The sequence below is a fragment of the Crocuta crocuta genome, unplaced genomic scaffold (assembly GCF_008692635.1).
Source record: "Crocuta crocuta isolate KB4526 unplaced genomic scaffold, BGI_CrCroc_1.0 scaffold154, whole genome shotgun sequence".
Classification (NCBI taxonomy): Eukaryota; Metazoa; Chordata; class Mammalia; order Carnivora; family Hyaenidae; genus Crocuta; species Crocuta crocuta.
In genome coordinates this window covers 8,046,091-8,070,423 of record NW_027530545.1, presented here as the reverse complement: position 1 = coordinate 8,070,423, position 24,333 = coordinate 8,046,091, and the positions used below count along the sequence as shown (strand labels likewise).

General features: G+C 35.0%; 1 protein-coding gene across 1 annotated transcript in view; it reads right to left on the bottom strand.

Moving 5' to 3' along the window:
• Positions 1-24,333, bottom strand: part of LOC144234475 (uncharacterized) — a 556,590-nt gene that overhangs the window by 9,427 nt on the left and 522,830 nt on the right. Inside the window, exons 9-12 of the mRNA XM_077767823.1 lie at positions 6,333-6,861; positions 4,402-4,540; positions 2,913-3,047; positions 2,303-2,431 (exon numbers count right to left, since the gene is read on the bottom strand). The gene's annotated coding sequence lies outside the window, so the exon portion shown is untranslated. The remainder of the gene's footprint in view (positions 1-2,302; positions 2,432-2,912; positions 3,048-4,401; positions 4,541-6,332; positions 6,862-24,333) is intronic.

Sequence of the window (24,333 nt, the reverse complement as noted above, 5' to 3'; positions counted from 1 at the left end):
ATTTGTATGACAGTATAAAAGACCATAAATAGCAAAAGCAATTTTGAAGAAGAGGAACAAAACGTGAGGTATCACAATTCTTTAGATTTCAAGATATACTACAAAGCTATAGTAAACAAAACTGTATGGTAGTGGCACAAACAGGCACATGGATCAGTAGAACAAAATTGAAAGTCCAGAAATAAACCCACACTTATATTGTCAACTAATCTATGAGGAAAGAGGTAAGAATATCTTGAGGAAAAGGCCATCTTTTTCAAAGGATGTTGCAAGAGAATATAACTGGACTACTTTCTTACACCACACACAAAAATAAACTCAAAATGGATTAAAGACCTAAATGTGAGACCTGAAACCCTAAAACTCCTGGAAGAAAACAAAGGTGGTAATTTCTTTGCTATTGGCCATGGAAACATTTTTCTAGACCTGTCTCCCCAGGCAAGAGAAACAAAAACGAAATTAAATGATAGGATTACACCAAAATAAAATGCTTTTGCACAGTGAAGGAAACCATGAACAAATCAAAAAGGTAATCTACTGAGAGGGAAAAGATACTTACAAATGATATATCTGATAAGGGGTTAAATATCCAAACTATATAAAGACCTTCTACAAGTCAACACCAAAAAAACCCAATCTGTTACAAAATGGGAAGAGGACCTGAAGAGACATTTTTTCCAAGACTTACAGATGGCCAACAAACATAAAAATATGTTCAACATCACTAATAATCAGGGAAATGCAGATCAGAACTACAATGAGATTTACCTCATACGTGTCAGAATTGTTAGTACCTGAAAGAGAAGAAATAACAAGTGCTGGCAAGATGTGGAAAACAAAGGAACCCTTGTGCACTGTTGATGGGAATGTAAATTGGTGCAACTGTTATGGAAAACAGTATGGAATTTCATAAAAAGTAAATTAAAAAAAGGAAATGCTGTATGATCAAAATAAGTTCACTACTGGGTATTTACTCAAAGAAGACAAAAACTAATTCAAAAAGTATATATGTGGGGCATCTGGATGGCTCAGTTGGTTAAGCTTCTGACTTCAGCTCAGGTCATGATCTTGTGGTTCCTGGGTTCAGGCCCTGCATCGGGCTCTGTACCTACAGCTCAGTGCCTGGAACCTGCTTTGGATTCTGTGTCTCTCTTTTTCTCCTTCTGCCCCTACCCCTTGGTCAGTTGATCTCTCTCTCTCTCTCTCTTTCTCTCTCCCCCCCCCCAAAATTAAATAAACAGTTAAAAAAGATATATGCACCTCTATATTTATTGAAGCATTATTTACAATATCCAAACTAAGGAAGCACCCTAAGTATCTGCTGATACACAAGTGGATAAAGAAGATGTGGAATATATATACAATGTATTATTTTTTTAACTATAAAAAAGAATGAAATCTTGCCATTTGTGACAACATGGATGGACCTAGAGGGCATTAAGGTAAGTGAAATAACTTGAGGTGAAAACAAAGTAATGTGTAAAGTTATGGAGTCACTATGTTGTACATCTGAAACCAATGTAACATATGTATCACCTATACTGGAAAAAACAAATAGGTCAGAGAAAAACAAGTACCATGATTGCACTTACATGTGGAATCTGAAAAACAAACAAAAAGTAGAAACAAACTCAAATAGAGACAACCGGTGGTTGTTATCAGATGGGGGCTGGGGGGCTGGTAAAAAGCTGTAAAGGAGAGAGGTAGATAGAGGCATCCAGTTAAGGAATGAAGACGACATGAGGATGAAAGGTTCAGCATGGGGAATATAGTTCATTGTAATAATATTGTAGTACTGTAATAGCATAGTATTACAATACATATTACAATACAATAGTATTGTAATACTGTTGTGTGGTGACAGGAGGTAGGTATACTTTTGGTGAGCAGAGCATATCTGTAGAGCTGTCAAATCACTATTTTATATACCTGAAACTAATATAAAATTGTGTGTCAACTAAAATAAGTTAAATAAAAGAGATTATTTTCCTCATTTTTATGAAACCCAGAGAGCTCCCTCAGCCCCTATGTCACATGAGGATATAATGAAAAGATGGCAGTCTGTGAGCTAGTAAGTGCCCAATTCCCAGACACCTAATCTGTAGAGACTTGATCTTGGATTTCCTACCAGTTGTAACTGTGAGAACTAAATTTCTATCGTTTATAAACCACCCAGTTTTTGGTATTCTGTTATAGAAGCCCAAATAGACTAAGACAGACTGGGTCACTTTTGCCCACACAGATAGGTTTCCTCCATTTCTAATCTCAGGGATAAGTGTTGGGGCCTTAGACTCATTCTTACCAGATCACGTTTTGGCTTCTGGTCATCCTTCTCTCAAAAGGTATCTCTGAAAACAAATAGATGCCCAAAATGCCTCTATTGCAAGGTGCCTCCAGAACAATAGGGCTTTCTTGTCTTACAACTGCTTACCTAAAAAGAATCACTGAAGTAAATCTTCCCATAATAAGAACTCTTCTCAGAGATGATTGGCAATTCCCACCTCTAAACATAGAAGCTATGAACTTGTCACGTATTGTTTTACCTACTGTAAACATACATTGAAAATACAGTTTTATGTTATATGACGTATAAATATACATAATATGTATTGTGAGATGTAATACTTATTCAGTTTTCACACACTACTTAGTGCACATGTGCTATGCATTGGTTGGCAACCATGGACTTCAATCCTACAGCTTAAAGAAAGGTGATAAATGATCAACATTTGAGTTGGTATTTCAGAGGGAAGCTCCGTCTAAGTCTTCAGCATATTTGACTAAAATGACAAGATGAGAAGGTAAGTACAAAGAAGATTTGTGAAAATTATGGGACTATGGAGCCAGCTACCAGCAAGTAGAGCAGGGGACTTGTAGCAGTGTTAGAGGGGAGAAAAGGCATATTCACATACCTCTCAGCATCTCTTCCATCCTGAACCCTTTGTCGAGAGAGAACAGTAGGGTCTACCAAAGGACGGGGAAGGGCAGTAGAATATGAGGAAAGTCCAAACAGAGTCCACCAGTGGGGTAGCTGTTTATCTGTCTACCTGGAATAACAAAAATGCATAGAAAACAGAATTAAGTGACATTCTTGTTTATCAATAGTTTAATAGAGAATAGAGAAATGTGTTGATACTTCTCTCTCCCATAATTTTTGTTTCCTTCAGGTATTTCTTCTCCTTACAATTTTCCCAGTATTTTACAGAATAAGGTGGCAGTTTTATCTGAAAGCATTTGGTGAATGTTCTTTGAGCCTAGAAGGCTGCAATTTAACAAATGGCTTCCTCACACAAACTATAAGCATGATACAGAATGATTGACAACTATGCCAGCTTTTGAAAGCAGCTATGAGCTTTAAAGCATATAGTAGTTGAGACCAGGATGGAGTTTATCTTCAGCCTTGAAGATTGTGGTTTATGTTGGCAATATAAAATATCTGTCATTTTAATACAGCTCTTACAAAGATTTTTAAACATGTCATTAAACAAACATACCAGAAAGATGGGCCCAGAGAAAACCAGTTTTGAGATAACAACAATAGAATCAAAATACATTATCACCAGATAATAGTCTCCTACTGTTTGATAAAGGACTCAACTTCTAAAGCCAAAACAAACACAGAGGCAGAGCATAAATGTTTGTTTTAGAAGTAGAAGACATTGATCTTATGACACATTTCTATTACAATGGCTTTATTTCTGTTACAATGCAGGCTAAACTCACAATTATTCTAAATTCAGAAGAGTTCAGAGAAAGACAGCCAGTCAGTGTGTCTTAACAAAGTTTTCACTTGTGTGCAGAACTAGAGAAGTCCTCCATCTTCTCTGCCACGCATTATCCCTTCCCAGCCCAAACCCACATGTGATCCACACTGTAGAGAGACTAAAACAATAGGAACCTACATCAATAAGTACAGGAGATGAATGAGGGGTGAAATAATGTTCAGATGTGGTATCCTTATTACAGCATTTTAAAAACTCACATTCAAAGCTGAATTCTGCAGCTATCTTTTCCCTAGAGCTTGGGACTGGCTTGGAAGGTCATTAAAAGTGACTTAAAGCCAACTTCAGTTCCTTTGCTTTAATACTTAAGTGTATTTACAGTATGGAAGAGACCTGGCCTGTGTTAGGGATAGGATAAGAGTAATGTATGAGTAACACCTTGGGCACTGAAGTTACTTTCTTGGTGTAATCTTCGAATAACGCTCTTCTCCTCTCTCATTCCTATATTTTACCCAATGTCATGATGGAAATGAAACTCCTGTGTTTTAACTAAACCTCACTTTAGTTGAGGTTTGCTTCTTGCTCTGGCTGTACCTACATATCTTGCTAATTTGTGTCATCAGAGTCCGCCTGAAGAGAGGATCAGTAGCATTGTGGAAGAGCTGTGAGGAAAATTTACCTGCTTAAATTATATCTCCAGTCTAATGTTACCACATCTGTCATGCTTTTGCACTTATTTCATTCATTCCTCCTCTGTGATCGGCACTGGGCCTCCCAAATCATCCAGTCTTCCAACAGACAGGTATCAGGTGGTACATCTATTTTTAGCATTATCATGGACGAAGAGTTGTAAAGACAACAATGACACAAAGATGAATAGATCAGAGATTCAGACATCAAGAAGCTCTCCATTCAGGTAAATAGACAAATTAAGATAAATAGACAAATTAAGAACTGGGGCAAATGCTAACACTACTCTCCTAGACAGTATGGAATTAAATAGAAAAAAAGTCCCTCATGCTGGCAATTAGATCTTAATGATGGCAACTTAAAGAGAACAGTTTCAGGAGAGAAGATGAAAGCCAGGTTACTTTGGAATTGTAGTGATCAGGTGGTTACAGAAGAGACCATGAATTGTTCTATTGTAAATTTTGCATAAAAATTTATCATCACAAGACGGTAGCTGATGGGAACTCAGATGTCAGGAGAGCATTTGTTTATCTGTTTTAAAGATAAGATATTTGTGGTACGAATCTGTTTTTGTGAAAGAATCTCACGCCTCAAATCTCAGAAGTTTGAGTGTTTTGTTGTTGTTGTTGAATTTTGCTTTTTTTTTTTTTAGTTTTCAAGTCAACTTTTAAAATGCAAATACTGCTGAGAAGAGTAGGCTCTTAGTAAAAATCTGTCAGTTGTCAGTTAACACCTTAGCAGGGCACAGGATGCTCGGGGGTGCCAAGAGCAGACAGGAGAAATGCTGCTCCTGACGAGGTGGGAGAGCACCCAATATCCGTTTCTTCACAGTTGCGCCTGGGAGTCAGCCAGAGAATCCCAGCTGGTCCTGGTTTGACAAACAATCCTCATTCTCATTCAATTGCCCAGAATATAAGAACACAAATAAATGCTCCCGCAAATTGCTCTTCCTTGCTGGGATTAGTTTTTAAATCAATAAACATATAGATTATAGAAGCAAATCAGGGATTATAGAAGTATAATTCTGATTACTACAAATGATGTTAAAATGATGCATGTTTATGAAAAGTTAAAACATATATAAAAGTTAGAATAAAAATGAAATCTGCCTTCATCTCCTCCCTACTTCATTATTCCTCAATGGTAATCATAGTTACCTTCACCAGAAGGGTGAAGGACCTTCTACACTTATACTGTGCTTTTATATATACACATGTACACATTATATATATGTCATTTGACCCGCTTGCCAAGCTGTTTTCCCTGGTCTAAATTATACCTGTCATTAGGAATGTGATTTGGGAAGTCCTCACCTAACCTTAATGATAATAATAACTGCTAATATTTACTAAGTGCTCTCCATATGATATGATACTAAGCGCTTTATTATTTTTTAGTCTTACAAATACTAATTACTTGAATGTATTCCCATAAATAGCCAGGAAACCCTCCTCGTAGCAAAAGTCCCCACAGTTACTCTTCCTAATCCTACACCCTTCCTTTGACATACACAACCACTGTTGCCAGTTAGGTGGACATCCTATACATGTTAAAAGTGTATATACATACCTATATGTGTATGCAGAAATATAATTTGTTTTTGTAACTCGCATCATTCTATAAATATTGTGCACAACTCACATCTTTTATTTTGGTCTTACAGAGCTTTCCATTTCAAGTCATGTAAATACAACTCATTCTTTTTAACATTTGCATAGAAGGCATGCTAATCCATTCTGTGGTTTCATCACAGATGAGCCAGTCATTCTACTGGCTGGCACTGAGGTTGATCCCACTTTTTCGCTGTAAAAATGAATGGCCTAATAAAAAGCTCGTACAGGCCTTTTGGACATATGTATCACAATTTCCTTTTGCTAGTGGGAAGAGCAGTTGCAGGACAAGAAAGAGAGAAGGCATTACCTGGCATCCATCCCTTACTTCTTCATTTGCAAGAGTTCTTATATTCCATTCAAGCTCTTCAGTGCTGGGGCATCAGAGTACAGTACCTATGTACTAGGCTAAGGCAATGAGCCCATTTAATACCTCTGATCACAACAATGATGAACCTAGAAGATGGCCCATGTCTTATAACTTTTAATAAAAATAAAATTCAAGAATTTTGATATCAATTCTGAGATACTTATTCTTTCTTGCTTTACATGTACAGAAATTACATAGGCCTGGGCGATGTCCATCCATCTGTATTAGTTTGCTAGGGCTGCTAGAACAAAGTACCACAAACTGGGTGGCCTAAATAACAGAAATTTATTTTCTCACTGGTCCGAAGCCTAGGTGTCGAAGAGCAAGGTGTCAGCAAATTGGTTCCTTGTGAGGACTGTGAAGGAAGAATCTGTCTCAGGCCTTTCTTCTTGGTTTATAGACAGCCATCTTCTCCCTAGGTCTTTACATTATCTTCCTTCTGTGTATGTTGTATTGAAATGTTCGCTTCCTGTAAGGATGCCAGTCACACTGGATTAGGGCCCACTCTGAAAACCTCATGTTAATTACTTCTCTAAAAACCTTATCTCCAAATACAGTTACATTCTGAGATACTTAGGGTTAGGACTTCAACATATGCATTTTGAGGACATAATGCAGCTTATAACACCATCTTAGTCTCACAGCGGGAGGCAACCATAGGACAGAAGGAAATGGGTGCTTGCTCGCAGGTCAAGCCTCACATAAAGCCAGTGTTCCCTTTCTGGATTCTTTTCAATTGAAATTTTCAGTTGAAATAGTCAATGATTTGTTTGACTGGCAGAAGCAAGTTCAAATAGGATTTGTTTCTTGAGACCAAAAGAATCCAGGCTTTTAGAAAAATAAGTTACAGTCTGAAAATTACTGCTCAGTTAACCTCCTAAAAGGCATACTCTTCTTAAATATACTCTTTCATCAACAGGACATAAACATTCCACATCCTTTCATGATCACCAACAAAAATTGTTCCTAAGTTTCTTTAAAAATCACCATTCTTTTGAGTGAAAATTTTTATCTTATTTTAATTCCCCCTTCCCTCCGATTGTTAGGAAGTTGAACATCTTATCCTTTGTTTATTGGCCATTTCATTTCTGCAAATTGTCATTTTACATCTTTTGCCAATTATTTTATTTGGCTAATTGATAATTTTTGTACTAATTTTCTTACTAATTTGTAAAAGCTAATAAAAAAATAATTTCTCCTGTCCTACATGTTTGTAAAGCTCCGTATTTGGTGTTTTATGTTATGCAGATATTTCTAAAATGTTGGTTAGAATCTCCAGTCTTTTTCTTTGTAATATCTTCCTTAGAAACAGTATTTCTATGCCAAGATTACAAAAACATTTTCCCATAATTTCATACATGTAATACCTTTATTGTTCGTTTTTCCCTTATATTTAGATATTTAGATTTGGAATCTATTGTGAATGTTGTGACACAGGAAATGTAATTTGTTATTCTAATGGATAGCCAATTGTCCCTAAACCTTTTAGTAAACAATGTGTGTCTCCAGTGATTTGAAATATCTTCATTATATATTAAATTATCATACTTATAATCCCTTTTTGAAAAATCAATTCTGTTCCATTGATCTGTTGTGTTTATTTCTCCACCAAAATCACACTGTTTCTTTTAAGGTAGCTTTATAACATAGTACATACTATTTAAAACATAATAAGGTAACTTTTGATATGTTGGAAGGAAACTGTTACCTTATTGGAATTTTTTTGTTTTTTAAAAAATTTTTAATGTTCTATTTACTTTTGAGAGAGAGAGAGACAGACAGACAGAGAGAGAGATGCAGTGTGAGTAGGGGAGGGAGAGACAGAATCAGAAACAGGCTCCAGGCTCTGAGCTAGCTGTCAGCACAGAGCCCAACACAGGGCTAGAACCCACGAACCGTGAGATCATGACCTGAGCCAAAGCCGGATGCTTAGCTGACTGAGCTACCCAGGCACCCCTACCTTATTGTTCTTTTAAACATATTCTTGGCTAGTATTTTTCATTTCTAGGACATCAGGGATTCTTCTTTCTTAAAAATTACAGTGGGTAATTCTAGGCTCCACATGAGACACAGAAGTAAAAGGAGATCATACCTACACTTGTAACAAAAATGAGCCAGATTAACTCTAAATTTATAACTTTTTTGAGCCCATCATAGAGCTGAGGTCCAATGTACAGCTCCGAACATCTGAATGAAGAGAGATGGTGCCTGCAGGGGGACAGGAGAGCAAACATTCACTCATTTTGGGTAAACAAGAACCAGATACAGTAAAAAAAAAAGAAAGAAAAAAGAAAAAAAAAGTTAAACTAGTACATTTGAAAAATTGGTAAAGGTGAGTGTTAGCTGGCAGAACAGTATGAAACCCATAGAGACCATATAAATTATCTACTTCCTTGTGCAGGCTGTCTCTTCATGAAACTCATGAGGTGTACTCACAGAAAGGTTTGAACCAAGCCCTAAGGAGTGTGTATTATAGGAAAAAGCAGCTATGTAAGAAGGCAAGAAACAGCAAGAAACTCTGTCTTCTGCTCTATCCCCACTAAGAAACAAGAATAATCAACAATGATCACCAGGGAAAATCTGCATGACATTGAGTTAGGCAAAGAGGTTTTGTATATATAACTTCAAAATTATGATCCACAAAAGAAACAAATTGAACTTCTTTAAAATTATTTTTTCTTTAAAATTAAAGATCCTGTTAAGAAAATGAAATGACAAGCCATAGGCTTGGAGCATATACCACAATTCCGACAAAAGGACTTTTTTTCCAGACTATATAAAAACCCTCAAAACACAATAAGAAAAATGGACAATCAGGGCCACCTAGGTGGCTCAGTCTGTTAGGCATCTTACTTTGGCTCAGGTGATGATCTCACAATTCATTATTCAAGCCCCAGGTCGGGCTCGGTGCTGACAGCTCAGAGAATGGAGCCTGCTTCAGATTCTGTCTTTCTCTCTCTCTCTGCCCCTCCCCTCCTCACATTTTCTCTCTCAAAAATAAATATTAAAAAAAATTCAAATGGACAATCTAATAAAAAATGGGTAAAAGGTCTAAACACCTCTTTTAGTAAGATAAGTAGACAACAAGTACATGAGATGTTCAATATTAGTAAATAGGGAAATTCAAAATAATACCACAATGTGATAATACTACATACTTATTACGATGTCTAAAAAAAGAAAAAACAAAACAAAAACAAACTTGTTATACTATGTGCTGACAAGTACATGGAGCAACTGGAACTCATAAGTTGTTAGTGGAAATTCAAAATGCTAAAATTAATTTGGTAATGTCAATTTCTTATGAAATTAATATGCAACTATGCCACTCCTAGTTATCTACCACAAAGAAATAAAAACCATATTCACACAAAAACCTGTATACAAATACTTCCAGGAACTTTATTTATAAGCACCAAAAACTGAGGGGAAAAACCCATATCTCTTTCAACTAGTGAATAAACAATGCATAGAATATCCATATATTAGAATATTACTCCGTAATAAAAAAACAAACTATTAGTTCACATGAGATGCATGAATTATAAATATATTTTGCTAACTTAGAGAAGTCAAACCCAAAAAGCTCCATAGTACATAATTCCATTCATGTAATATTCTGGAGAAGACAAACATAGTTGCTAGGTTCTCGGTTGATGAGAGGTGTTGTCTACACAAGAAAATTTGGGGGGAACTGCGGGTGTGAATACATGACTGTGTATGTTTGCCACATAAATACAAACCACAAGGTATAAAAACCACTATACGTAAACTTTAAAAAAACAAGTCAACCAAAATTTTCGTGGGGCTATTGGGAGGAGAAAAGTTGAATAAAAACTCTGACAAGAGAATCTATCTGTATTACAAATAAATCACATGGTCATATTAAAAGGAATGGGAAGAAATAAGATGAATAAGAAATTTTAGAAAATAGTACTTTGGATATCACAGTGCTAAAGATTAAAAAAAGTTTCTTTCTCAAATCCTCTATTGGAGTTGGCACATTGTTTTTCACAGATATAGGTTAGAAATTCTAATTCTACTTCATTTTTATACTTGAGCAAACAAGCAAATGTATTATAGATAACAAATGCCAAAGTACTTACAGTTAAGGAAAGAAAGATTATATGAACCATGTAATGCTAGGTGAGAGGCAAATACCGATGTATTGTTAAATCATACACATAATATAGATATAAGTGTGTATACACAGGTGTGTGTGTCCTAGCTCTATCTATAAACAGGACTAGAAGTAGTAACACCCCAGTAGCAAGGAGTATACCTGGCCTTCAGATCTTGGTTTCTAAAAACCATTCTCTAGTAAGAGAACTCTTTGGAGAACTGATTTAGTCAAAAGTCACGGCAGGTAAAATACAAGATGAACCCAAAGCACCTTGCAGTGTCAGGAAGCAAGAAAAAAAAAAAAGCAAAAAACAAACAAACAAAAAACTAGAAGAAGGAAAAGAAAAAGTAACATATCGAAAGTTCGTAGAGCCAACCTGAAAGCTCCTAGTAGTCAATGTGGAACATCTCGATAAAAAAAAAATAATTATAATATTTTAATTATAACTGAAATAATAGAATATTCATTAGCCCATAATATACTGATAAATAAACAAATAAAAAATAAATAAATAGAATGACAACTCTTCCATCATGAAGAATACCAACTGACAAATGTAGAAGTGAAGAGGCAACTGAAAATCACTGTTAGAATACCATAGTAATAGTTACTGTAGGCAAGATATACCAAAGGATTTCAAATTAACGGATGGAAGTTTAAGTAGAGACAAACTAAGTGTTTTGAGGGAGGAAAAAATGAATAACATGATCATAACAAAGTAACTTTAAAGACATAATTAAGTAATTCTGGAAAGCAATGTTTTTGGTGGATATTGTAAAGCCTAAGAAATAATACTGAAACATGGCACTCTAAATTTTTAATTACAAAGGGGTAAATAAGAAGAGTGCAGAATCCTGGGAGATACCAAATAATAAAATAACCAAGGTTAATGTCACCAGTGATAGATATCAATCTCATGCATCCCTGACACAATGCACTGAAAAAGGCATATCACCTCTGTGGTATCCTTCCCAGTAAGGCAGAACCACAATCTACTAAAGAAAAAATTTCAGTCAGACCCAAATTGGGGGAAAGTCTACAAAATAACTGACTCTTCAAAGCATCAAGGTCATGAAATACAAGGAAAGAATGAAGGTCTTTGATAGACTAGAGGAGATTAAGAGAAATGATAATTAAATTCATTGTAGTATTCTGTATTGATCCCTGGAAGAGGGAAAGAATATTTGTGAAAAAAGTCAGTGAAATCTAAAAAGTTCTCTACTTAAGTTAATAGTATTTACTAAGGTTAATTTCTTTTGATAATATTCTAACTATGTAATTCTGTCATATACTTGTAAACTCTTCTACAAGTTTAAAATTATATCAACATAAAAACGTTAATTCTAAATAAAGGAAAAACTGCATTGCCAGTGGGATGTTAATTGAGGCTAACTTGAAATCAGATTAAGTTGAGAATTGATATTTTTATAATGATGAATCCTACCTCCAGATATATATATTTCTTTTTACTCAGTGTTTTCTCCTTTGTCTTTTAATCAAGCACTATCAGTGAATTTAATATATAACATTTACTTCTAGTAGTTTTTTGTGGAGTCTTTAGGGTTTTCAATGTATAGTATCATATTCTCTGCAAATAGTGAAAGTTTTATTTGTTCCTTACCAATTTTATTTCTTTTTCTTGTCTGATTGCTGTGGCTAGTACTTACAGTATTATGTTGAACAAAAATGGTGAGAGCAGACATCTTTGTCTTATTCATAATCTTAGTGGAAGAACTTTCAGTTTTTCACCATTGAGTATGATGTGAGCTGTGGATTTTTCATACACGGTCCTTATTATGTTGAAGTATTTTCCCTCTAAACCCACTTTATTGAGATTTTTTCATCATGAACAAATGTTGAATTCTGTCAAATGCTTTTTCTGCATTTTCTGAAAAGATAATATGGTTTTTATCTTTCATTTTGTTAATGTAGTATTTCATATTTATTGTGATATATTGCTTATATTAACCCATTCTTGCAACCTTGGAATAAATACCACCTCATCGTGGTGAATTTTAATGTATTGTTGAATTCAGTTTAGTAATATTTTGTTGACTATTTTTGATCTATGATGCTCAGAGATACTTGCCTGCAGTTTTCTTTTTTTGCAGTGTCTGTGTCAGCTTTTGGTATCAGGGTAATGGTGGCTTCAGAGAGTGTATTTGGAAGCTTTCCTTCCTATTTTTCTAGAATAGTTTTAGAAGAATATGTATTAATGCTTCTTTAAATGTTTGGTAGAATTCACCCCTGAAGCCATCTGGTCCTGGACTTTTGTTTGTTAGGAGTTTTTTCTGTTTTTATTTTTTGTTTTTTTTTGTTTTACTTTTGTTTTTGTTTTTGTTTTTTACTAGTTCAGTTTTGTACTAGTAATTAGTGTGCTTAGATTTTCCATTTCTTCTTGATTCAGTTTTGGAAGATTGCATGTTTGGAATTCATGCATTTCTTCCAGACTGTCCAATTTTTTGCACATAATTTTTCAGAGTAGGAGGCATATAGAGTAGGAGGACCCCAAGCTCACTTTGTCACAAAGATACAACTAGGTAACACTCACATCAGTGTAAATAACCCAACAAATGACCCAAAGACTTGCAAAACTAACTCCACAAGTAAAGGTAGAAAAAAGGCCACATCCAAGAAGCCCCAAGGGGTGAAGATATGGCTTGGGAGTGAAACAGACTGTGGCTGTCCATAGTTGGGAGGAAGCCAAGGGTGCAGTGAAGGGCGAGAAACAGATTGTCACACTGTGGAGCCCACACAGGGAAGAGGAATCCCCATAACATTTGGCTTTGAAAGCAAGCTGGATTTTGTGAGGTCTTGCAACCAGTGAGACTTACAGCCTGGAATTATAAAAATCAGCAGGCTTGGCTCTGAGAGAACCCAGATAGCATTAGGAAATGGAGTCCTCACCCTTAAAGAGACAGCTTGACAAAGAGCAAGCAGAGGAAAACAAAACCAAAAACAAAAAACAGAGGGAAAAAAAGCTAAAACAGAGGAAGAAAAAGGCAGTCAGAGATGAAAAACACAATAAATGAAATTAAAAATAAACTTGATAGAATAGTGGACTAGGGAAAGCAGAGGAATGAACTGATGGCCTGAAATTTGGAGTCATGGAAAGTAAGCAAGCTGACCAAATGAGAGAAAAAAGAATTATGCAAAAGGAGAATACACTTAGGGAAATCAGTGACCAAATTAAGAATAATAACATTTGCATTATAGGGAACCCAAAAAGAGAAGAGAGAGAAAGGTGACAGAAAACTTATTTGAAGAAATAACAGCTGAAAATTTCCCTAATGTGGGAAGGAAACAGATATCCAGATCCAGGAGGCACAGAGGCTCCCAACAAAATCAACCCATGGAGGTCCACATAATTAAAATGGTAAAAAGTGGTGATAAAGGAAAAATAAAAATGAAGGCAGCAAGAGAAAAGACGACACTTGCATACAAGGGAAAGCCCATAAGGCTATGAGCAGATTATTCAGCAGAAACTTTGCAGTCCAGAGAAGAGTTACTTTATATATTCAACATGCTGAAAGAAGAAAAAAAATTCCATTAAAGATTACACCATCCAGGAAGGCTATCATACAGAATAGAAGGAGAGATCAAGAGTTTCTCAGATAAACGGAAGCTAAAGAGGTTCATGGCCACTAAACGAGCTCTATAAAAAATATTAACAGGGACTCTTTGAGTAGAAAGAACTTATGTGAAAATATGAAAATTGGGAAGTACAAAAGCAGCAAAACAAAGTACATCTGTAAAACTCTGTCAAGGTATTCACAAAATAAATGGATGTAAAATATGACACCACTTACCTAAAATGTGTTGGAGGGAAGGAGTAAAGAATGGTTGCAAACTTAAGCGACTAGCCAACAACTATAGTTTGCTATATGCAGAAGATGTTTTATATATATATCAAACATTAACTATAAATCAAAACCAAGTAATAGATAGGAAAAGAGTAAAGAGAAAGAAATCTAAGTATGTCACTAAAGAAAGCCAATGAACCATGAATGAGAACAAGAGAAAAAAGGATTAGAGAAAATCTACAAAAACAACCACAAAACCAGTAACAAGAGTGCAATACCTACATATCAATCGATAATTATCTTGAATGTAAATGGTCTAAATACTCTCATCAAAATACATAGGGTGACAGAATAGATAAAAACAAGACACATCTATATGCTTCCCACAAGAGACTCATTCCAGACCTAAGGGCACCTGTAGATTGAAAGTGAGAGGATGGAGACACATTACCATGCGGATTGGTGTCAAAAGATAGCTGAGGTAGCAATACTTATATTGGACAAAATAGACTTTTAAACAAAGAGTGTAACAAGAGGCAAGGACACTATATGATAATGAACGGGATAACCCAAGAAGACATAACAATTGTAAATACTTATGCACCCAACATGAAGCACTCAAATACATAAAACAGTTAATAGCAAACATAAAGGAACTAATTGATAGTAATACAATTACAGTCGGGGACTTTAACACCCCACTTACATCAATGGACAGATCATCCAAACAGAAATTCAACAAGAGTACAGTGGCTTGGAATGACGCACTGGACCAGATGGACTTAACAGATATGTTCAGAACATTCCATCCCAAAACAGCAGAATACACATACTTTTTCAAGTGCATATAAAATATTCTCCAGAAGAGATCACATATTAGGTAATAAAACATGTCTCAATAAATTCTAAAAGATGATAGTCATGGTGTTCTTCTCTGACCACAAAACCATGCAACTAGAACTCAACCACAAGAAAATAATCTAAAAGAGCTGGAACATGGAAGTTAAATAACATGCTACTAAACAATGAATTATTCCGTCAGGAAATCAAAGAAATCTAAAATTACATGGAAATAAATAAAAATGAAAATAAACCAATCCAAAATCTTTTGGATGTAGGAAGAGCTGTTCTAAGAGGGACGTTTATACCAATACAGGCCTACTTTAAGAAGCAAGAAAAATCTCAAACAACCAAACCTTATACCTAAAGAAGTTAGAAAAAGAAGAACAAAACACAAAATTAGTAAAAGGAAGGAAATATTAAGGATTAAAGCAGAAATAAATGATACAGAAATGAAAAAAAACCCATAACAGAACAGGTCAATGAAACAAGAAGGTGGTTCACTGAAAAGATCAACAAAATTGATAAACCTCTAACCAGACTATTTAAAAAAAGAGGATTCAAATTTTAAAAATCACAAATGAAAGAGGAAAAATAAACACCAACACCACAGAAATACAAAGAATTGTAAGGGAGCATTATGAAAAAATATATGCCCACAAATTCAAAGACCTAGAAGAAACGGATAAAGTTTAAGGAACATATAATTTGCTGAAACTGAATCATGATGAAAGAGAAAACTTGAACAGATGGATTACCAGCAATGAAATTTAATCAGGAATAAAAAATCCCAACAAAAGACCAGACAGCTTCACAGGTGAATTCTACCAAACGTTTAAATTTTCTTTTTAGTATTTATTTTTGAGAGAGAGACAGAGGCAGAGACAGAGTGAGATCTGCCCCTCACACAAGGGAGGGGCAGAGGGAGACACGGAATCCAAAGTAGGCTCTGGGCTTGAAGTCAGAACAAGTGCCTGACACGTGGCTTGTACCATGGACTCTGAGATCATGACCTGAGCCGAAGTCAGACGCTCAACTGACTGAGCCACCCAGGCACCCCAAATTCTACCAAGTATTTTAAGAAGAGTTAATATCTATTCTCAAACTATTCCAAAAAATAGGAGAGAAGAAGGAAAGCTTCTAAAATCTATGAGGCCGGCATTACCCTGATACAAACACCAGACAAATACCCTAGAGAAAAAGAGAAACTACAGGCCAATATCTCTGATGAACATAGTTACAAAAATCTTCTACTAAATATGAGCAAACAGAATCCAACAGTATGTTAAAAAAATCATTCACCATAATCAAGTAGGATTGATTCCTCAAATGCAAGAGTGGTTCAATATTTGCAAATCCATCAACATGGTACATCACATCAAGAGAAAGGATAAAAACCATATGATCATTTCAAAAGATGCAGAAAATACTTTGGACTAGGTATAACACACACACACACACACATGCACGCACACACATGCACACACACCAACGAAGTGTACAGAGAGCATACTTCAACATAATAAAGACCATAGATGACAAACCCACAGTTAACATCATAAGCAATGTTGAAAAATTAACAGCATTTCCCCTAAGGTCAAGAACAACACAAGGATGTCCACTCTTACTATTTTTATTCAGCATAACATGGAAGTCCTAGTCACAGTAGTGAGAAAAAAAAAGAAATAAAAAGCATCCAAATAGAAAGGAAGAAGTAAAACGTTCACTGTTTTCAGAAAACATGATAATACACAGAGAAAACCCTCATGACCCCCCCAAAACTAGTAGAGCTGATAAATGAATTCAGTAAAGCCATAGGATAAAAAGACAATGTCCAGAAATGCCATACATTTCTATACACTAATAATGAAGTAGCAGAAAGAGAAATTAAGAAAACAATTCTTTCTACAACCGTGTCAAAAATAATAAAATACCTAGGAATGAACTAAACTATGGAGGTGAAAGACCCATACACTGAAAACTGTAAAATATTGATGAAAGAAATTGAAGACAACCTAAACAAATGGAAATACATTTTATGTTCATGGATGGGAAGAACCAATATTACTAAAAAGTCCTGATTACCTAAGCAGTCTTAGGTACAATCCCTATCAAAACACCAACAGCATTTTTCACAGAAAAAAAACAAACAATCCTGAAATTTGTTTGGAACTACAAAATAACCTGGATAGTGAAAGCAATCCTGAAAAAGAAAAATTAAATGGGACGTGTCACAATTCCAAATTTTAAAACATACTACAGAGCTGTAGTAATCAAAACAATACAGTACTTGCACAAAAAATGAACATATAAATCATGGAATAAAATAGAGAGCCCAGTAATAAATCCATAATTATGTGGTAAATTATATTCCACCAAGGAGGTGAGAATATGCATTGGAAAAAGACAGTCTCCTCCACAAATGGTGTTGGAAATATTGGACAGCTACTTACAAAAGAATGAAATTGGACCACTTTTTGGCAATACAAACAAAAATAAATTCAAAATGAACCTAAGACCTAAATGTGAGACCTGAAATCACAATAATTATAGAAGAGAACACTGGCAGTAATTTCTCTGACATTGACTATAGCAACATTTTTCTAGGTATGTCTTCTGAGGCAAGGGAAACAAAGGCAACAATGAACTATTGGAACTACATAAAAATAAAATGCTTCTTCACAGCAAAGGAAACAACCAGCAAAATTAAAAGGCAACCTACTGAATGGGAGAAGATATTTGCAAATGATGTCTACAATAAAAGGTTAGTGTCCAAAATATAAAGAAAACGGATACAACCCAATACCCACCAAAGCAAGTAATCCAGTTTGAAAAGTGAGTAGAAGACATGAACACACATTTCTCCAAAGAAGGCCTACAGATGGCCAAGAAACACATGAAAAGATACTCAACATCACTCATCATCACAGAAATGCAAATCAAAACCACAAGGAGATATCCCGTGACACCTATCAGAATGGACAAAATCAATAGCACAAGTGTTGGTGAGAATGTGGAGACAAAGGATCCCTGTATGCTGTTGGTAGGAATGCAAACTGGTACAGCCATTGTGGAAAACATTATGGAAGTTCCTCTAAGAGTTAAAAATAGAACTACCCTATTACAGTACACCCACTACTGAGTATTTACACAAAAATGTAGAGAAACTTTAATTCAAAGGGATACATACACCCTATGTTTATTACAGCATTATTTAAAATAGCCAAATTATGGAAAAAGCCCAAGAGTCCATGGGTAGATGAATGGATAATGAAGAGGTGGTATATATACACGATGGAATATTATTCAGCCATAAAAAATGAAATCTTGTCATTTTCAATAACATGGGTGGATCTAGATAGTACAATGCTAAGTAGAATAAGTTTCACTATTATGTGGAATTTAAGAAACAAAAAAACCAAGGAGAAAAGACGACAAAGGAAAAATAGACTTAACTATAGAGAATGTTTGATCAGTTTTGATGTCTACCAGAGGGGAGGTGGGTGGGTGGATGTGTGTGACTGGGATTAAAGAGTATACTTAGGATGAAGAGCACTAAGTAATTTATATATAATAGTTGAATCACTAAATAAACTTGAAACTAATTAGTAAACTTGAAACTAATATAATTAGTATACTTGAAACCAATATAGCGTTGTATGTGAACTAAAAATAAATTTTTTCATAGTAGTCTGTTGTAATCCTTTGTATTTTTTAAATCATAAATTCCTTCTTGTACTTCTTATCATTTTATTAGTACTATTTAAATGATATATTTCTATTAGTTCCTAATTGGTAATTACTCAAGCTATTGATTTTATAAATGGATATAAAATGTGTGAATGTTATCAAACTTTAATTATTAGAGTCTTAATGTTTTTCAATTACTTTTTCAGGATTTTCTAAGTAGGCAATTGTCAACTTTGCAAAGTTGACTTTGCAAAGTTTTTGCTTTTCCTTTCTATTTGTGTTCTATAAGCTTATATTGGTTAGGTTCTACCAAATAATTTGAACAGTAATAGTGATATGTATTATTGCCTTATTACTGACTTGAATTTGGAATGTTTTACTATAATTGGATGGTTTTTATGGTTTTTATCTTTGATCTCCCTGAGTTCTAGAACCGCTTCTTTTCATCAAGTACTATCATTATTTAGTTAAAAATATTTAATATGCTTTCCATTACAGTTGAAAAGTATTCAATAATTAATCATTCCAAACAAAATTTTCAAAGTAACTAATTTAAACTTTCAATCAATCCTTTCCATACATTTTTTTGAGAAAACATTTTAGAACTTTATTTTCCACATTTTCTGGAGTATAGCCTCAGTAATTTATTTCCAGTTGTTTTATTGGTAATAAATTCTCTTAATCCTTTTATTATGAGCATGTTTTCCTTGGCCTCTGCTCTCAAATGTTAGTTTAACTTAATATAGAAAGAAATCTATGTTCTTGTATTCTCTCGCTCCTTTGAAGAATTTCCTTCCTTGTCCTTTACCACCTGTATTGTAGATGAGAAGTCTGATGTCGGTATGAGGACTATCCTGTAGTGTAAAGTAAAATTTTGGGTTTTTTGTAAGGATAGGATTTCTATATTGGTATTCTGAAATTTCACCAGGGAGAATTTGGATATTCCTTTTTTGTTTTTTTTCTAATTGATATCCAGAAAATTCTTTAAATATTAAGGCAAGTCTGTCTTCATTTCAGGAATGGTTTTTTCTATTATGTTTTCAACTATTGCTTTCCCTCTGTCTCTTTTAAAATCTTTCGCTCATAATGAAGTTACTATGTTTTCTTTTTTTTAAATTAAAAAATGTTTTATTATTTGTTTTTGAGAGAGAGAAACAGAGACAGCACAAGCGGGGGAGGAACAGAGACAGAGGGAGACACAGAATCCAATGCAGCCTCCAGGCTCTGAGCTGTCAGCACAGAGCCTGACACAGGGCTCAAACTCAACAAGCTGTGAGATCATGACCTGAGCCAAAGTCAGATGCTTAACTGACTGAGCCACCCACGTGCCCCAAAGTTACTATATTTTCTATGTCTCCTTATGTTTCCTTTGTATCTTTTCTCTCTTTTACCTTTTTTCCCCCTAGGATGACTTCTTGGTGTTTTTTTATTTCACTAATACACTGGATGTGTATATTCTGGTATTCCGCTTACTTATTACATCTTGTCTTAAATCAACGATCGTGTCTTTAAGTTTCATGATTTTGGAGAACTTCCTACAGCAACCTGATATCATTTTTCAGTAGATTTAACGTACTTTCTTAGATCTCCAAAAATTTATTTGGGGGTAATAATTACATTTGTATTAATTTAACCATTTTTTTCCCATCACCAAATGTTTCCTTTATTATTTTAATATAGTTTATTGCATGTGGTGTGGCCTCCTTTATGCTCTTAGGTTTCCTAACTTATTTATATATTAGAAACTCATGTATACATACTAACTCCAAGAGAAAATAGTTCTTCCAATTGCAGACAATGAAGATTCTCACTGCAAGAACCTGAGCCATGGTGTGCTTCTGCAGGAGGTGAAAGGAGCACATAAATTTACTGTTATTATCTTTAACAAGGGTTAGCAATTATTCTTCTGGTTATCAGTTTCTCTTCCCTCTTAGCAGCTCTGGGTGAGATAGAAAACTGGCCAGTTTTGATAGCTCTAAGTACTCATTCTTGGAATCATTTGCATTAGGACTACCAGATGTACTTGGCAAGCGAGGTGTGCTACAGTTTATCCTTGACAAGTAATGGAACTAGCTCATCTTAGCAAGAGGTAGGGAGAAAGCCATTAAATGGCCCACTCTTTAGAACCATCTCCTTTTCCCAGCCTACACTCTCTTGACCCTGGATAACTTCAGAGATCTATTTTAACATTTTAATAACAAATTTTGGAAGTATTTCCATCTGCTTATTATCTTATAGAGATCACTTAATTGTTTTGGGCTGAGAATAATAGCTCATCTAGCTTTTCTGTGATGTCAATGAAGTATTATTTTTAAATTACTTCATGTTATTTTATTAAAGCTTGGAGAGGGACAAAAGATAACATGTGTTAGGACAACTATTTTGAACTGAAAAACCATCATCTGTTTGTTTGTTTTTGCAAAAAGAAAAGATATATTGTACTTCAGTTCTATGACCTCGTGGTCAGTAGGCAGAACAAAAAGATGATATGAAGGAGACAGGCAAAGAGAGTACAAAATTAGAGAGCTATTGTTACTCTAAGAGAAATTTAGAAAAAAAGAGCAATTTAGAAAAAAGACTTTAAATGAATAATTCATAAATATAAATGCAACCTGAACTTCACAAGGAGAAAGATAGCCAGAGACAAAAACAGAAAAAAAGCAAGGCATACACAGAGAGGAAAATTGAAAAAGACATCTTTAATTTTTTTTGAAAAAATGTTATTTGAGAGAGAGCACACATGTGTGAGTGGCGGAGGGGCAGAGAGAGAGGGAGAGACAGAATCCCAAGCAGGATCTGCACTCTCAGCATGGAGCCCAACATGGGACTCAAACTCACTAACCGTGAGATCAGACTGTTTAAAATTCTATTTCTTTCTTATTCAGTTTTGAGAGGTTATATATCTCTTGGAATTTTTCATTCCTTCGAGGTTTTCCAACTTGTTGGCATATAATCTTTCATAATATTCTCCTATGATCCTTTGTATTTCTGTGGTATTGGTTGTTTCTTTTGCTTCATTTCTTTGATTCCCCTCTCTTTTTTTTTTTTTTCCAAAGAATCTGGCTAAAGGTTTATCAATTTTTTTTTTTGGTGTTTTTAAGCAAACAGCTCCTTGTTTCACCGATGTGTTTTATTGTTTTGTTAAACTTCATTTATTTCTGCTCTAATCTTTTTGATTTCCTTCCTTTATTGGTTTTACCTTTTCTTTATTTTTCTTTTTCTAGATCCTTGAGGTATAAGATTAGGTTGAGATTTTTCTTGTTTTTGAGATAGGCCTGTATTGCTATAAACTTCCCTCTTAGAACAGTTTTTGCTTCGTTCCAAGGATTTTAGACCATTCTCTTTTCATTTTCATTTGGTTCCATGTGGTTTCTAAAAATTTTTCTTAATGTTTATTTATTTCTGAGAGAGAGAGAGACAGAACACGAGTGGGGGAGGGGCAGAGAGAGAGGGAGACACAAAATCCAAAGCTGGCTCCAGGCTCTGAGCCATCTGCACAGAGCCTGATGCAGGGCTCAAACTCCCAGACCTCGAGGATCATGACCTGAGCTGAAGTCAGACGCTTAACCGACTGAGCCATGCAGGTGCCCCACTTCTATGTGTTTTTTAATTCCTTCTTTCATTCTTTGGTTCACCTATTCATTGTTTAGTAGCATGTTATTTAACCTCCATATATTTGTTCGCTTTCCAGATTTTTTTCTTGTGTTTGATTTCTAGTTACATAGCATTGCAGTTGGAAAGGAGGCATAGTATGACTTCGATCTTTTTTAATTTATTGAGACTTGTTTTGTGGCCTAATATGTGATATATTCCAGAGAATGCTCCATGTGCACTTGTGAAGAATGTGTGTTCTGCTGTTTTAGGATGGAATGTTCTGAACGTATCTGGTAGGTCTATCTGGTCCAAGGTAACATGCAAAGCCACGGCTTTTCTGTTGGTTTTCTGTTTGGATGATCTCTCTATTGATCCAAGTGGATGTTAAAGTCCTCTACTATTATTGTATTACTGTTATCAGTGCCTTTATATTTGTTATTAGCTGCTTTATATATTTGGGTACATGTTAGGTGCAAAAATATTTACAATTGTTATATCTTTTTGTTGGGTTGCCCCAGCCAATTATTATATAGTGTCCTTCTTTGTCTCTTGTTACAGTCCTTGTTTCAAAGTCTATTTTGTCCATTGTAAGTATTCCTACTTGTCTTTCTTCTCACTTCCATTTGCATGATAAATGGTTTTCCATCCCCTCACTTTCAATCTGCAGTTGTCTTTAAGACTGAAATGGGTTTCTTGTAGGCAGAGTATAGATGAGTCTTGCTTTTTCATCCATTCTGTCATCCTATGTCTTTTGATTAGGGCATTTAGTCCTTTGGCATTCAAAGTAACTGCTGATAAGTTATGTACTTATATCATTTTGTTTGCTTGTATTACGATTGCTTGTATTATGTTCTTCTATATTCCTTTCTTTTGCTCTCTTCCCATGATTTGTTGGCTTTCTTTTGTGATATACTTGGATTCTTTTTCCTTTTTTTGTTGCATATCTAGTACTAGCTTTTGATATGTGGTTACCAAAAGGTTTACATACAACATTTTACACGTATAGAAGTCTATATTAACTTTGTGGTTGCTTAAGTTTAACTCATTCTTTACTCTTCTTCCTCGCATGTTTCAGTTACGTGTTTTCATATTTTACATCCTATTATTTTGTGAATCCCTTGACTGATTTCATAGATATACTTAATCTTACTGTTTTTTACTTCCCACTTTTCTTACTCCTCTTTGTGGTCTTTCCTTTCCTCTCAAAGAGTCCCCTTTAATATTTCTTATATGGCTGGTTTAGTGGTCATGAATTCCTTTGTTTGGGAAACTCTCTCTCTCTCTCCTATTCTGAATGATACCTTTACTGAATAGAGTATTTTTGGCTGATTATTTTTCCTTCAGCACTTTGAATTTATCATGCTATGCCCTTGTGGCCTACAGTCCCTGCTGAAAATTGAGCTGATAGCATTATGGGCTTTCCTTCATATGTAATTGTCTTTTCTCTTGCCTATTTAAAAATTATCTTGGGACGCCTGGGTGGCTCAGTCAGTTAAATGTCAGACTTTGGCTCAGGTCATGATCTCACAGTTCATGGGTTTGAGGCCCACATTGGGCTCTGTGCTGAAGAGCTCAGAGCCTAGAGCCTGCTTCAGATTTTATGTTTCTGTCTCTCTATCTCTGCTCCTCCCTCACTCATGCTCTCTCAGAAATGAATGTTAAAAATTTTAAAAAAAATTAGCACTACTTTTTGCCATTGTAATTACTGTATGTCTTGGCGTGGATCTCGTGTCGATGTTGGGGGCTATGTGGGCCTCCTGAATCTGGATTTCTGTTTCCTTCCCTAAATTATGGAAGTTTTCAGCTATTATTTCTTCAAGTTAACTTTTTATCTCCTTTTCTCTCTTTTCCTTCTGGGATTCCTATAATGTGAATATTGTTACACTTAATG